The 14550-nt window shown below is 57.0% G+C and overlaps 13 non-coding genes across 13 annotated transcripts; all 13 read left to right on the top strand.

Moving 5' to 3' along the window:
- The first annotated feature begins 376 nt into the window (after window positions 1-376).
- LOC149428099 (U2 spliceosomal RNA) lies at window positions 377-567 on the top strand. Its single transcript, XR_016310881.1, has one exon. It is a non-coding gene; the product is annotated as a U2 spliceosomal RNA (small nuclear RNA).
- Window positions 568-1524: 957 nt separating this feature from the next.
- LOC149428098 (U2 spliceosomal RNA) lies at window positions 1525-1715 on the top strand. Its single transcript, XR_016310880.1, has one exon. It is a non-coding gene; the product is annotated as a U2 spliceosomal RNA (small nuclear RNA).
- Window positions 1716-2672: 957 nt separating this feature from the next.
- On the top strand, window positions 2673-2863 carry LOC149428097 (U2 spliceosomal RNA). The gene has a single exon (XR_016310879.1). It is a non-coding gene; the product is annotated as a U2 spliceosomal RNA (small nuclear RNA).
- A 957-nt stretch (window positions 2864-3820) lies between these two features.
- Window positions 3821-4011, top strand: LOC149428096 (U2 spliceosomal RNA). Its single transcript, XR_016310878.1, has one exon. It is a non-coding gene; the product is annotated as a U2 spliceosomal RNA (small nuclear RNA).
- A 957-nt stretch (window positions 4012-4968) lies between these two features.
- On the top strand, window positions 4969-5159 carry LOC149428095 (U2 spliceosomal RNA). Its single transcript, XR_016310877.1, has one exon. It is a non-coding gene; the product is annotated as a U2 spliceosomal RNA (small nuclear RNA).
- A 957-nt stretch (window positions 5160-6116) lies between these two features.
- On the top strand, window positions 6117-6307 carry LOC149428094 (U2 spliceosomal RNA). Its single transcript, XR_016310876.1, has one exon. It is a non-coding gene; the product is annotated as a U2 spliceosomal RNA (small nuclear RNA).
- A 957-nt stretch (window positions 6308-7264) lies between these two features.
- On the top strand, window positions 7265-7455 carry LOC149428093 (U2 spliceosomal RNA). Its single transcript, XR_016310871.1, has one exon. It is a non-coding gene; the product is annotated as a U2 spliceosomal RNA (small nuclear RNA).
- A 955-nt stretch (window positions 7456-8410) lies between these two features.
- LOC149428092 (U2 spliceosomal RNA) lies at window positions 8411-8601 on the top strand. The gene has a single exon (XR_016310860.1). It is a non-coding gene; the product is annotated as a U2 spliceosomal RNA (small nuclear RNA).
- A 957-nt stretch (window positions 8602-9558) lies between these two features.
- Window positions 9559-9749, top strand: LOC149428091 (U2 spliceosomal RNA). The gene has a single exon (XR_016310917.1). It is a non-coding gene; the product is annotated as a U2 spliceosomal RNA (small nuclear RNA).
- Window positions 9750-10705: 956 nt separating this feature from the next.
- LOC149428090 (U2 spliceosomal RNA) lies at window positions 10706-10896 on the top strand. The gene has a single exon (XR_016310906.1). It is a non-coding gene; the product is annotated as a U2 spliceosomal RNA (small nuclear RNA).
- Window positions 10897-11853: 957 nt separating this feature from the next.
- LOC149428089 (U2 spliceosomal RNA) lies at window positions 11854-12044 on the top strand. The gene has a single exon (XR_016310895.1). It is a non-coding gene; the product is annotated as a U2 spliceosomal RNA (small nuclear RNA).
- Window positions 12045-13001: 957 nt separating this feature from the next.
- LOC149428088 (U2 spliceosomal RNA) lies at window positions 13002-13192 on the top strand. Its single transcript, XR_016310884.1, has one exon. It is a non-coding gene; the product is annotated as a U2 spliceosomal RNA (small nuclear RNA).
- A 957-nt stretch (window positions 13193-14149) lies between these two features.
- LOC149428087 (U2 spliceosomal RNA) lies at window positions 14150-14340 on the top strand. The gene has a single exon (XR_016310854.1). It is a non-coding gene; the product is annotated as a U2 spliceosomal RNA (small nuclear RNA).
- The last annotated feature ends 210 nt before the right edge of the window (window positions 14341-14550 follow it).

Below are 14550 nucleotides of genomic sequence, written 5' to 3'. Positions count from 1 at the left end.
CCGCTCGAGCTGCCGCACGGATATGCCATGCCAAGGCCTGTGTCTCCCTCTAGTGGCCCGCCTCGCCCGCGTCGCCCTAGAGGCGGGGCCATGCAAACGACCGTGCTGCTGATTTCTCCCCAAACCAGCAGCACCTGCTGGTGCCCACTTGGGCTAGAGGAGGAGCAGACTGGGCCCAGGGGATGGAAGCCAAGTGTCCAGGGAGGGAGTGGAGGCAGGGGAGCCAGGCCCTGGGCCAGAGGTGTGAATTTTGGCAGCCCCAGCCACCTGGGAGAGCCCTGCGGAGGAGTGGGCCCCCTGCGGCCCGTGGAGCTCTCAGCGAGCCCGTCCCCTCTGCCCGTTCGGGCGGCCCTCGGGTAGGCCCGAGTTTCCGGTTATCGCTTCTCGGCCTTTTGGCTAAGATCAAGTGTAGTATCTGTTCTTATCAGTTTAATATCTGATACGTCCCCTATCTGGGGACCATATATTAAATGGATTTTTAGAACAGGGAGATGGAAGAAGAGCTTGCTCTGTCCACTCCACGCATCGACCTGGTATTGCAGTACCTCCAGGACCGGTGCACCCCTCTTATGCGGTTTTCCAAAAGCAGACATAGAAGAAGAGAAATGACTACGACAAGCAGTCACTCTCCTTTCTTTCCCCAAGAAGGAAAGGAAAGGGCACAAGGTCACACCTGTGATGGGAGTGATCGAGGCCCATCCCAGTGGTCCTAACCAGCCTTGGCCTTGGCTCCTGCAGACCAGACGGCAGCCTGCTGGCTTCATTGTGTTGTGTGTTATTGTTGTTGTCCTCCTCCTCATTGTGCCTTATCTGTGTTTGTTGCTGATAACTCCTAACGAGGTGTGAAAAGCCTCATTCCATTAAAGGTGTTTTTAACCCTGGGTGTGCCTGTGTGCTTTTGTTTGGTGCGTGTCACTTTCTTGCTTTCATTCTTGCTGGGCTTGCCTGGATGGGACGACGTGCCCAATGGCCTGAAAAGAAGCGAGGAGAGTCAGCAAGCTCTCTGTCTCTCCATCCGAAGGAAAGCAGGAAGTCAGCTGGCTGGGAAGCCGAGCTTTCAGCCCGTCCGAAGGAGGAAGGAGGGAGGCCTGGCTGGAAGCAACCCGAGAGAGAGAGCTGCTGCTCTGCTCAGCTCGACTCTGGGACGGCCGCTCGAGCTGCCGCACGGATATGCCATGCCAAGGCCTGTGTCTCCCTCTAGTGGCCCGCCTCGCCCGCGTCGCCCTAGAGGCGGGGCCATGCAAACGACCGTGCTGCTGATTTCTCCCCAAACCAGCAGCACCTGCTGGTGCCCACTTGGGCTAGAGGAGGAGCAGACTGGGCCCAGGGGATGGAAGCCAAGTGTCCAGGGAGGGAGTGGAGGCAGGGGAGCCAGGCCCTGGGCCAGAGGTGTGAATTTTGGCAGCCCCAGCCACCTGGGAGAGCCCTGCGGAGGAGTGGGCCCCCTGCGGCCCGTGGAGCTCTCAGCGAGCCCGTCCCCTCTGCCCGTTCGGGCGGCCCTCGGGTAGGCCCGAGTTTCCGGTTATCGCTTCTCGGCCTTTTGGCTAAGATCAAGTGTAGTATCTGTTCTTATCAGTTTAATATCTGATACGTCCCCTATCTGGGGACCATATATTAAATGGATTTTTAGAACAGGGAGATGGAAGAAGAGCTTGCTCTGTCCACTCCACGCATCGACCTGGTATTGCAGTACCTCCAGGACCGGTGCACCCCTCTTATGCGGTTTTCCAAAAGCAGACATAGAAGAAGAGAAATGACTACGACAAGCAGTCACTCTCCTTTCTTTCCCCAAGAAGGAAAGGAAAGGGCACAAGGTCACACCTGTGATGGGAGTGATCGAGGCCCATCCCAGTGGTCCTAACCAGCCTTGGCCTTGGCTCCTGCAGACCAGACGGCAGCCTGCTGGCTTCATTGTGTTGTGTGTTATTGTTGTTGTCCTCCTCCTCATTGTGCCTTATCTGTGTTTGTTGCTGATAACTCCTAACGAGGTGTGAAAAGCCTCATTCCATTAAAGGTGTTTTTAACCCTGGGTGTGCCTGTGTGCTTTTGTTTGGTGCGTGTCACTTTCTTGCTTTCATTCTTGCTGGGCTTGCCTGGATGGGACGACGTGCCCAATGGCCTGAAAAGAAGCGAGGAGAGTCAGCAAGCTCTCTGTCTCTCCATCCGAAGGAAAGCAGGAAGTCAGCTGGCTGGGAAGCCGAGCTTTCAGCCCGTCCGAAGGAGGAAGGAGGGAGGCCTGGCTGGAAGCAACCCGAGAGAGAGAGCTGCTGCTCTGCTCAGCTCGACTCTGGGACGGCCGCTCGAGCTGCCGCACGGATATGCCATGCCAAGGCCTGTGTCTCCCTCTAGTGGCCCGCCTCGCCCGCGTCGCCCTAGAGGCGGGGCCATGCAAACGACCGTGCTGCTGATTTCTCCCCAAACCAGCAGCACCTGCTGGTGCCCACTTGGGCTAGAGGAGGAGCAGACTGGGCCCAGGGGATGGAAGCCAAGTGTCCAGGGAGGGAGTGGAGGCAGGGGAGCCAGGCCCTGGGCCAGAGGTGTGAATTTTGGCAGCCCCAGCCACCTGGGAGAGCCCTGCGGAGGAGTGGGCCCCCTGCGGCCCGTGGAGCTCTCAGCGAGCCCGTCCCCTCTGCCCGTTCGGGCGGCCCTCGGGTAGGCCCGAGTTTCCGGTTATCGCTTCTCGGCCTTTTGGCTAAGATCAAGTGTAGTATCTGTTCTTATCAGTTTAATATCTGATACGTCCCCTATCTGGGGACCATATATTAAATGGATTTTTAGAACAGGGAGATGGAAGAAGAGCTTGCTCTGTCCACTCCACGCATCGACCTGGTATTGCAGTACCTCCAGGACCGGTGCACCCCTCTTATGCGGTTTTCCAAAAGCAGACATAGAAGAAGAGAAATGACTACGACAAGCAGTCACTCTCCTTTCTTTCCCCAAGAAGGAAAGGAAAGGGCACAAGGTCACACCTGTGATGGGAGTGATCGAGGCCCATCCCAGTGGTCCTAACCAGCCTTGGCCTTGGCTCCTGCAGACCAGACGGCAGCCTGCTGGCTTCATTGTGTTGTGTGTTATTGTTGTTGTCCTCCTCCTCATTGTGCCTTATCTGTGTTTGTTGCTGATAACTCCTAACGAGGTGTGAAAAGCCTCATTCCATTAAAGGTGTTTTTAACCCTGGGTGTGCCTGTGTGCTTTTGTTTGGTGCGTGTCACTTTCTTGCTTTCATTCTTGCTGGGCTTGCCTGGATGGGACGACGTGCCCAATGGCCTGAAAAGAAGCGAGGAGAGTCAGCAAGCTCTCTGTCTCTCCATCCGAAGGAAAGCAGGAAGTCAGCTGGCTGGGAAGCCGAGCTTTCAGCCCGTCCGAAGGAGGAAGGAGGGAGGCCTGGCTGGAAGCAACCCGAGAGAGAGAGCTGCTGCTCTGCTCAGCTCGACTCTGGGACGGCCGCTCGAGCTGCCGCACGGATATGCCATGCCAAGGCCTGTGTCTCCCTCTAGTGGCCCGCCTCGCCCGCGTCGCCCTAGAGGCGGGGCCATGCAAACGACCGTGCTGCTGATTTCTCCCCAAACCAGCAGCACCTGCTGGTGCCCACTTGGGCTAGAGGAGGAGCAGACTGGGCCCAGGGGATGGAAGCCAAGTGTCCAGGGAGGGAGTGGAGGCAGGGGAGCCAGGCCCTGGGCCAGAGGTGTGAATTTTGGCAGCCCCAGCCACCTGGGAGAGCCCTGCGGAGGAGTGGGCCCCCTGCGGCCCGTGGAGCTCTCAGCGAGCCCGTCCCCTCTGCCCGTTCGGGCGGCCCTCGGGTAGGCCCGAGTTTCCGGTTATCGCTTCTCGGCCTTTTGGCTAAGATCAAGTGTAGTATCTGTTCTTATCAGTTTAATATCTGATACGTCCCCTATCTGGGGACCATATATTAAATGGATTTTTAGAACAGGGAGATGGAAGAAGAGCTTGCTCTGTCCACTCCACGCATCGACCTGGTATTGCAGTACCTCCAGGACCGGTGCACCCCTCTTATGCGGTTTTCCAAAAGCAGACATAGAAGAAGAGAAATGACTACGACAAGCAGTCACTCTCCTTTCTTTCCCCAAGAAGGAAAGGAAAGGGCACAAGGTCACACCTGTGATGGGAGTGATCGAGGCCCATCCCAGTGGTCCTAACCAGCCTTGGCCTTGGCTCCTGCAGACCAGACGGCAGCCTGCTGGCTTCATTGTGTTGTGTGTTATTGTTGTTGTCCTCCTCCTCATTGTGCCTTATCTGTGTTTGTTGCTGATAACTCCTAACGAGGTGTGAAAAGCCTCATTCCATTAAAGGTGTTTTTAACCCTGGGTGTGCCTGTGTGCTTTTGTTTGGTGCGTGTCACTTTCTTGCTTTCATTCTTGCTGGGCTTGCCTGGATGGGACGACGTGCCCAATGGCCTGAAAAGAAGCGAGGAGAGTCAGCAAGCTCTCTGTCTCTCCATCCGAAGGAAAGCAGGAAGTCAGCTGGCTGGGAAGCCGAGCTTTCAGCCCGTCCGAAGGAGGAAGGAGGGAGGCCTGGCTGGAAGCAACCCGAGAGAGAGAGCTGCTGCTCTGCTCAGCTCGACTCTGGGACGGCCGCTCGAGCTGCCGCACGGATATGCCATGCCAAGGCCTGTGTCTCCCTCTAGTGGCCCGCCTCGCCCGCGTCGCCCTAGAGGCGGGGCCATGCAAACGACCGTGCTGCTGATTTCTCCCCAAACCAGCAGCACCTGCTGGTGCCCACTTGGGCTAGAGGAGGAGCAGACTGGGCCCAGGGGATGGAAGCCAAGTGTCCAGGGAGGGAGTGGAGGCAGGGGAGCCAGGCCCTGGGCCAGAGGTGTGAATTTTGGCAGCCCCAGCCACCTGGGAGAGCCCTGCGGAGGAGTGGGCCCCCTGCGGCCCGTGGAGCTCTCAGCGAGCCCGTCCCCTCTGCCCGTTCGGGCGGCCCTCGGGTAGGCCCGAGTTTCCGGTTATCGCTTCTCGGCCTTTTGGCTAAGATCAAGTGTAGTATCTGTTCTTATCAGTTTAATATCTGATACGTCCCCTATCTGGGGACCATATATTAAATGGATTTTTAGAACAGGGAGATGGAAGAAGAGCTTGCTCTGTCCACTCCACGCATCGACCTGGTATTGCAGTACCTCCAGGACCGGTGCACCCCTCTTATGCGGTTTTCCAAAAGCAGACATAGAAGAAGAGAAATGACTACGACAAGCAGTCACTCTCCTTTCTTTCCCCAAGAAGGAAAGGAAAGGGCACAAGGTCACACCTGTGATGGGAGTGATCGAGGCCCATCCCAGTGGTCCTAACCAGCCTTGGCCTTGGCTCCTGCAGACCAGACGGCAGCCTGCTGGCTTCATTGTGTTGTGTGTTATTGTTGTTGTCCTCCTCCTCATTGTGCCTTATCTGTGTTTGTTGCTGATAACTCCTAACGAGGTGTGAAAAGCCTCATTCCATTAAAGGTGTTTTTAACCCTGGGTGTGCCTGTGTGCTTTTGTTTGGTGCGTGTCACTTTCTTGCTTTCATTCTTGCTGGGCTTGCCTGGATGGGACGACGTGCCCAATGGCCTGAAAAGAAGCGAGGAGAGTCAGCAAGCTCTCTGTCTCTCCATCCGAAGGAAAGCAGGAAGTCAGCTGGCTGGGAAGCCGAGCTTTCAGCCCGTCCGAAGGAGGAAGGAGGGAGGCCTGGCTGGAAGCAACCCGAGAGAGAGAGCTGCTGCTCTGCTCAGCTCGACTCTGGGACGGCCGCTCGAGCTGCCGCACGGATATGCCATGCCAAGGCCTGTGTCTCCCTCTAGTGGCCCGCCTCGCCCGCGTCGCCCTAGAGGCGGGGCCATGCAAACGACCGTGCTGCTGATTTCTCCCCAAACCAGCAGCACCTGCTGGTGCCCACTTGGGCTAGAGGAGGAGCAGACTGGGCCCAGGGGATGGAAGCCAAGTGTCCAGGGAGGGAGTGGAGGCAGGGGAGCCAGGCCCTGGGCCAGAGGTGTGAATTTTGGCAGCCCCAGCCACCTGGGAGAGCCCTGCGGAGGAGTGGGCCCCCTGCGGCCCGTGGAGCTCTCAGCGAGCCCGTCCCCTCTGCCCGTTCGGGCGGCCCTCGGGTAGGCCCGAGTTTCCGGTTATCGCTTCTCGGCCTTTTGGCTAAGATCAAGTGTAGTATCTGTTCTTATCAGTTTAATATCTGATACGTCCCCTATCTGGGGACCATATATTAAATGGATTTTTAGAACAGGGAGATGGAAGAAGAGCTTGCTCTGTCCACTCCACGCATCGACCTGGTATTGCAGTACCTCCAGGACCGGTGCACCCCTCTTATGCGGTTTTCCAAAAGCAGACATAGAAGAAGAGAAATGACTACGACAAGCAGTCACTCTCCTTTCTTTCCCCAAGAAGGAAAGGAAAGGGCACAAGGTCACACCTGTGATGGGAGTGATCGAGGCCCATCCCAGTGGTCCTAACCAGCCTTGGCCTTGGCTCCTGCAGACCAGACGGCAGCCTGCTGGCTTCATTGTGTTGTGTGTTATTGTTGTTGTCCTCCTCCTCATTGTGCCTTATCTGTGTTTGTTGCTGATAACTCCTAACGAGGTGTGAAAAGCCTCATTCCATTAAAGGTGTTTTTAACCCTGGGTGTGCCTGTGTGCTTTTGTTTGGTGCGTGTCACTTTCTTGCTTTCATTCTTGCTGGGCTTGCCTGGATGGGACGACGTGCCCAATGGCCTGAAAAGAAGCGAGGAGAGTCAGCAAGCTCTCTGTCTCTCCATCCGAAGGAAAGCAGGAAGTCAGCTGGCTGGGAAGCCGAGCTTTCAGCCCGTCCGAAGGAGGAAGGAGGGAGGCCTGGCTGGAAGCAACCCGAGAGAGAGAGCTGCTGCTCTGCTCAGCTCGACTCTGGGACGGCCGCTCGAGCTGCCGCACGGATATGCCATGCCAAGGCCTGTGTCTCCCTCTAGTGGCCCGCCTCGCCCGCGTCGCCCTAGAGGCGGGGCCATGCAAACGACCGTGCTGCTGATTTCTCCCCAAACCAGCAGCACCTGCTGGTGCCCACTTGGGCTAGAGGAGGAGCAGACTGGGCCCAGGGGATGGAAGCCAAGTGTCCAGGGAGGGAGTGGAGGCAGGGGAGCCAGGCCCTGGGCCAGAGGTGTGAATTTTGGCAGCCCCAGCCACCTGGGAGAGCCCTGCGGAGGAGTGGGCCCCCTGCGGCCCGTGGAGCTCTCAGCGAGCCCGTCCCCTCTGCCCGTTCGGGCGGCCCTCGGGTAGGCCCGAGTTTCCGGTTATCGCTTCTCGGCCTTTTGGCTAAGATCAAGTGTAGTATCTGTTCTTATCAGTTTAATATCTGATACGTCCCCTATCTGGGGACCATATATTAAATGGATTTTTAGAACAGGGAGATGGAAGAAGAGCTTGCTCTGTCCACTCCACGCATCGACCTGGTATTGCAGTACCTCCAGGACCGGTGCACCCCTCTTATGCGGTTTTCCAAAAGCAGACATAGAAGAAGAGAAATGACTACGACAAGCAGTCACTCTCCTTTCTTTCCCAAGAAGGAAAGGAAAGGGCACAAGGTCACACCTGTGATGGGAGTGATCGAGGCCCATCCCAGTGGTCCTAACCAGCCTTGGCCTTGGCTCCTGCAGACCAGACGGCAGCCTGCTGGCTTCATTGTGTTGTGTGTTATTGTTGTTGTCCTCCTCCTCATTGTGCCTTATCTGTGTTTGTTGCTGATAACTCCTAACGAGGTGTGAAAAGCCTCATTCCATTAAAGGTGTTTTTAACCCTGGGTGTGCCTGTGTGCTTTTGTTTGGTGCGTGTCACTTTCTTGCTTTCATTCTTGCTGGGCTTGCCTGGATGGGACGACGTGCCCAATGGCCTGAAAAGAAGCGAGGAGAGTCAGCAAGCTCTCTGTCTCTCCATCCGAAGGAAAGCAGGAAGTCAGCTGGCTGGAAGCCGAGCTTTCAGCCCGTCCGAAGGAGGAAGGAGGGAGGCCTGGCTGGAAGCAACCCGAGAGAGAGAGCTGCTGCTCTGCTCAGCTCGACTCTGGGACGGCCGCTCGAGCTGCCGCACGGATATGCCATGCCAAGGCCTGTGTCTCCCTCTAGTGGCCCGCCTCGCCCGCGTCGCCCTAGAGGCGGGGCCATGCAAACGACCGTGCTGCTGATTTCTCCCCAAACCAGCAGCACCTGCTGGTGCCCACTTGGGCTAGAGGAGGAGCAGACTGGGCCCAGGGGATGGAAGCCAAGTGTCCAGGGAGGGAGTGGAGGCAGGGGAGCCAGGCCCTGGGCCAGAGGTGTGAATTTTGGCAGCCCCAGCCACCTGGGAGAGCCCTGCGGAGGAGTGGGCCCCCTGCGGCCCGTGGAGCTCTCAGCGAGCCCGTCCCCTCTGCCCGTTCGGGCGGCCCTCGGGTAGGCCCGAGTTTCCGGTTATCGCTTCTCGGCCTTTTGGCTAAGATCAAGTGTAGTATCTGTTCTTATCAGTTTAATATCTGATACGTCCCCTATCTGGGGACCATATATTAAATGGATTTTTAGAACAGGGAGATGGAAGAAGAGCTTGCTCTGTCCACTCCACGCATCGACCTGGTATTGCAGTACCTCCAGGACCGGTGCACCCCTCTTATGCGGTTTTCCAAAAGCAGACATAGAAGAAGAGAAATGACTACGACAAGCAGTCACTCTCCTTTCTTTCCCCAAGAAGGAAAGGAAAGGGCACAAGGTCACACCTGTGATGGGAGTGATCGAGGCCCATCCCAGTGGTCCTAACCAGCCTTGGCCTTGGCTCCTGCAGACCAGACGGCAGCCTGCTGGCTTCATTGTGTTGTGTGTTATTGTTGTTGTCCTCCTCCTCATTGTGCCTTATCTGTGTTTGTTGCTGATAACTCCTAACGAGGTGTGAAAAGCCTCATTCCATTAAAGGTGTTTTTAACCCTGGGTGTGCCTGTGTGCTTTTGTTTGGTGCGTGTCACTTTCTTGCTTTCATTCTTGCTGGGCTTGCCTGGATGGGACGACGTGCCCAATGGCCTGAAAAGAAGCGAGGAGAGTCAGCAAGCTCTCTGTCTCTCCATCCGAAGGAAAGCAGGAAGTCAGCTGGCTGGGAAGCCGAGCTTTCAGCCCGTCCGAAGGAGGAAGGAGGGAGGCCTGGCTGGAAGCAACCCGAGAGAGAGAGCTGCTGCTCTGCTCAGCTCGACTCTGGGACGGCCGCTCGAGCTGCCGCACGGATATGCCATGCCAAGGCCTGTGTCTCCCTCTAGTGGCCCGCCTCGCCCGCGTCGCCCTAGAGGCGGGGCCATGCAAACGACCGTGCTGCTGATTTCTCCCCAAACCAGCAGCACCTGCTGGTGCCCACTTGGGCTAGAGGAGGAGCAGACTGGGCCCAGGGGATGGAAGCCAAGTGTCCAGGGAGGGAGTGGAGGCAGGGGAGCCAGGCCCTGGGCCAGAGGTGTGAATTTTGGCAGCCCCAGCCACCTGGGAGAGCCCTGCGGAGGAGTGGGCCCCCTGCGGCCCGTGGAGCTCTCAGCGAGCCCGTCCCCTCTGCCCGTTCGGGCGGCCCTCGGGTAGGCCCGAGTTTCCGGTTATCGCTTCTCGGCCTTTTGGCTAAGATCAAGTGTAGTATCTGTTCTTATCAGTTTAATATCTGATACGTCCCCTATCTGGGGACCATATATTAAATGGATTTTTAGAACAGGGAGATGGAAGAAGAGCTTGCTCTGTCCACTCCACGCATCGACCTGGTATTGCAGTACCTCCAGGACCGGTGCACCCCTCTTATGCGGTTTCCAAAAGCAGACATAGAAGAAGAGAAATGACTACGACAAGCAGTCACTCTCCTTTCTTTCCCCAAGAAGGAAAGGAAAGGGCACAAGGTCACACCTGTGATGGGAGTGATCGAGGCCCATCCCAGTGGTCCTAACCAGCCTTGGCCTTGGCTCCTGCAGACCAGACGGCAGCCTGCTGGCTTCATTGTGTTGTGTGTTATTGTTGTTGTCCTCCTCCTCATTGTGCCTTATCTGTGTTTGTTGCTGATAACTCCTAACGAGGTGTGAAAAGCCTCATTCCATTAAAGGTGTTTTTAACCCTGGGTGTGCCTGTGTGCTTTTGTTTGGTGCGTGTCACTTTCTTGCTTTCATTCTTGCTGGGCTTGCCTGGATGGGACGACGTGCCCAATGGCCTGAAAAGAAGCGAGGAGAGTCAGCAAGCTCTCTGTCTCTCCATCCGAAGGAAAGCAGGAAGTCAGCTGGCTGGGAAGCCGAGCTTTCAGCCCGTCCGAAGGAGGAAGGAGGGAGGCCTGGCTGGAAGCAACCCGAGAGAGAGAGCTGCTGCTCTGCTCAGCTCGACTCTGGGACGGCCGCTCGAGCTGCCGCACGGATATGCCATGCCAAGGCCTGTGTCTCCCTCTAGTGGCCCGCCTCGCCCGCGTCGCCCTAGAGGCGGGGCCATGCAAACGACCGTGCTGCTGATTTCTCCCCAAACCAGCAGCACCTGCTGGTGCCCACTTGGGCTAGAGGAGGAGCAGACTGGGCCCAGGGGATGGAAGCCAAGTGTCCAGGGAGGGAGTGGAGGCAGGGGAGCCAGGCCCTGGGCCAGAGGTGTGAATTTTGGCAGCCCCAGCCACCTGGGAGAGCCCTGCGGAGGAGTGGGCCCCCTGCGGCCCGTGGAGCTCTCAGCGAGCCCGTCCCCTCTGCCCGTTCGGGCGGCCCTCGGGTAGGCCCGAGTTTCCGGTTATCGCTTCTCGGCCTTTTGGCTAAGATCAAGTGTAGTATCTGTTCTTATCAGTTTAATATCTGATACGTCCCCTATCTGGGGACCATATATTAAATGGATTTTTAGAACAGGGAGATGGAAGAAGAGCTTGCTCTGTCCACTCCACGCATCGACCTGGTATTGCAGTACCTCCAGGACCGGTGCACCCCTCTTATGCGGTTTTCCAAAAGCAGACATAGAAGAAGAGAAATGACTACGACAAGCAGTCACTCTCCTTTCTTTCCCCAAGAAGGAAAGGAAAGGGCACAAGGTCACACCTGTGATGGGAGTGATCGAGGCCCATCCCAGTGGTCCTAACCAGCCTTGGCCTTGGCTCCTGCAGACCAGACGGCAGCCTGCTGGCTTCATTGTGTTGTGTGTTATTGTTGTTGTCCTCCTCCTCATTGTGCCTTATCTGTGTTTGTTGCTGATAACTCCTAACGAGGTGTGAAAAGCCTCATTCCATTAAAGGTGTTTTTAACCCTGGGTGTGCCTGTGTGCTTTTGTTTGGTGCGTGTCACTTTCTTGCTTTCATTCTTGCTGGGCTTGCCTGGATGGGACGACGTGCCCAATGGCCTGAAAAGAAGCGAGGAGAGTCAGCAAGCTCTCTGTCTCTCCATCCGAAGGAAAGCAGGAAGTCAGCTGGCTGGGAAGCCGAGCTTTCAGCCCGTCCGAAGGAGGAAGGAGGGAGGCCTGGCTGGAAGCAACCCGAGAGAGAGAGCTGCTGCTCTGCTCAGCTCGACTCTGGGACGGCCGCTCGAGCTGCCGCACGGATATGCCATGCCAAGGCCTGTGTCTCCCTCTAGTGGCCCGCCTCGCCCGCGTCGCCCTAGAGGCGGGGCCATGCAAACGACCGTGCTGCTGATTTCTCCCCAAACCAGCAGCACCTGCTGGTGCCCACTTGGGCTAGAGGAGGAGCAGACTGGGCCCAGGGGATGGAAGCCAAGTGTCCAGGGAGGGAGTGGAGGCAGGGGAGCCAGGCCCTGGGCCAGAGGTGTGAATTTTGGCAGCCCCAGCCACCTGGGAGAGCCCTGCGGAGGAGTGGGCCCCCTGCGGCCCGTGGAGCTCTCAGCGAGCCCGTCCCCTCTGCCCGTTCGGGCGGCCCTCGGGTAGGCCCGAGTTTCCGGTTATCGCTTCTCGGCCTTTTGGCTAAGATCAAGTGTAGTATCTGTTCTTATCAGTTTAATATCTGATACGTCCCCTATCTGGGGACCATATATTAAATGGATTTTTAGAACAGGGAGATGGAAGAAGAGCTTGCTCTGTCCACTCCACGCATCGACCTGGTATTGCAGTACCTCCAGGACCGGTGCACCCCTCTTATGCGGTTTTCCAAAAGCAGACATAGAAGAAGAGAAATGACTACGACAAGCAGTCACTCTCCTTTCTTTCCCCAAGAAGGAAAGGAAAGGGCACAAGGTCACACCTGTGATGGGAGTGATCGAGGCCCATCCCAGTGGTCCTAACCAGCCTTGGCCTTGGCTCCTGCAGACCAGACGGCAGCCTGCTGGCTTCATTGTGTTGTGTGTTATTGTTGTTGTCCTCCTCCTCATTGTGCCTTATCTGTGTTTGTTGCTGATAACTCCTAACGAGGTGTGAAAAGCCTCATTCCATTAAAGGTGTTTTTAACCCTGGGTGTGCCTGTGTGCTTTTGTTTGGTGCGTGTCACTTTCTTGCTTTCATTCTTGCTGGGCTTGCCTGGATGGGACGACGTGCCCAATGGCCTGAAAAGAAGCGAGGAGAGTCAGCAAGCTCTCTGTCTCTCCATCCGAAGGAAAGCAGGAAGTCAGCTGGCTGGGAAGCCGAGCTTTCAGCCCGTCCGAAGGAGGAAGGAGGGAGGCCTGGCTGGAAGCAACCCGAGAGAGAGAGCTGCTGCTCTGCTCAGCTCGACTCTGGGACGGCCGCTCGAGCTGCCGCACGGATATGCCATGCCAAGGCCTGTGTCTCCCTCTAGTGGCCCGCCTCGCCCGCGTCGCCCTAGAGGCGGGGCCATGCAAACGACCGTGCTGCTGATTTCTCCCCAAACCAGCAGCACCTGCTGGTGCCCACTTGGGCTAGAGGAGGAGCAGACTGGGCCCAGGGGATGGAAGCCAAGTGTCCAGGGAGGGAGTGGAGGCAGGGGAGCCAGGCCCTGGGCCAGAGGTGTGAATTTTGGCAGCCCCAGCCACCTGGGAGAGCCCTGCGGAGGAGTGGGCCCCCTGCGGCCCGTGGAGCTCTCAGCGAGCCCGTCCCCTCTGCCCGTTCGGGCGGCCCTCGGGTAGGCCCGAGTTTCCGGTTATCGCTTCTCGGCCTTTTGGCTAAGATCAAGTGTAGTATCTGTTCTTATCAGTTTAATATCTGATACGTCCCCTATCTGGGGACCATATATTAAATGGATTTTTAGAACAGGGAGATGGAAGAAGAGCTTGCTCTGTCCACTCCACGCATCGACCTGGTATTGCAGTACCTCCAGGACCGGTGCACCCCTCTTATGCGGTTTTCCAAAAGCAGACATAGAAGAAGAGAAATGACTACGACAAGCAGTCACTCTCCTTTCTTTCCCCAAGAAGGAAAGGAAAGGGCACAAGGTCACACCTGTGATGGGAGTGATCGAGGCCCATCCCAGTGGTCCTAACCAGCCTTGGCCTTGGCTCCTGCAGACCAGACGGCAGCCTGCTGGCTTCATTGTGTTGTGTGTTATTGTTGTTGTCCTCCTCCTCATTGTGCCTTATCTGTGTTTGTTGCTGATAACTCCTAACGAGGTGTGAAAAGCCTCATTCCATTAAAGGTGTTTTTAACCCTGGGTGTGCCTGTGTGCTTTTGTTTGGTGCGTGTCACTTTCTTGCTTTCATTCTTGCTGGGCTTGCCTGGATGGGACGACGTGCCCAATGGCCTGAAAAGAAGCGAGGAGAGTCAGCAAGCTCTCTGTCTCTCCATCCGAAGGAAAGCAGGAAGTCAGCTGGCTGGGAAGCCGAGCTTTCAGCCCGTCCGAAGGAGGAAGGAGGGAGGCCTGGCTGGAAGCAACCCGAGAGAGAGAGCTGCTGCTCTGCTCAGCTCGACTCTGGGACGGCCGCTCGAGCTGCCGCACGGATATGCCATGCCAAGGCCTGTGTCTCCCTCTAGTGGCCCGCCTCGCCCGCGTCGCCCTAGAGGCGGGGCCATGCAAACGACCGTGCTGCTGATTTCTCCCCAAACCAGCAGCACCTGCTGGTGCCCACTTGGGCTAGAGGAGGAGCAGACTGGGCCCAGGGGATGGAAGCCAAGTGTCCAGGGAGGGAGTGGAGGCAGGGGAGCCAGGCCCTGGGCCAGAGGTGTGAATTTTGGCAGCCCCAGCCACCTGGGAGAGCCCTGCGGAGGAGTGGGCCCCCTGCGGCCCGTGGAGCTCTCAGCGAGCCCGTCCCCTCTGCCCGTTCGGGCGGCCCTCGGGTAGGCCCGAGTTTCCGGTTATCGCTTCTCGGCCTTTTGGCTAAGATCAAGTGTAGTATCTGTTCTTATCAGTTTAATATCTGATACGTCCCCTATCTGGGGACCATATATTAAATGGATTTTTAGAACAGGGAGATGGAAGAAGAGCTTGCTCTGTCCACTCCACGCATCGACCTGGTATTGCAGTACCTCCAGGACCGGTGCACCCCTCTTATGCGGTTTTCCAAAAGCAGACATAGAAGAAGAGAAATGACTACGACAAGCAGTCACTCTCCTTTCTTTCCCCAAGAAGGAAAGGAAAGGGCACAAGGTCACACCTGTGATGGGAGTGATCGAGGCCCATCCCAGTGGTCCTAACCAGCCTTGGCCTTGGCTCCTGCAGACCAGACGGCAGCCTGCTGGCTTCATTGTGTTGTGTGTT

Source organism: Staurois parvus, unplaced genomic scaffold (genome assembly GCF_062004578.1).
Source record: "Staurois parvus isolate SC_StPar_1 unplaced genomic scaffold, SC_StPar_1.0 ptg003474l, whole genome shotgun sequence".
NCBI lineage: Eukaryota > Metazoa > Chordata > Amphibia > Anura > Ranidae > Staurois > Staurois parvus.
The sequence above is the reverse complement of the archived record's forward strand: the minus strand, read 5'-3'. Positions and strand labels throughout refer to the sequence as shown.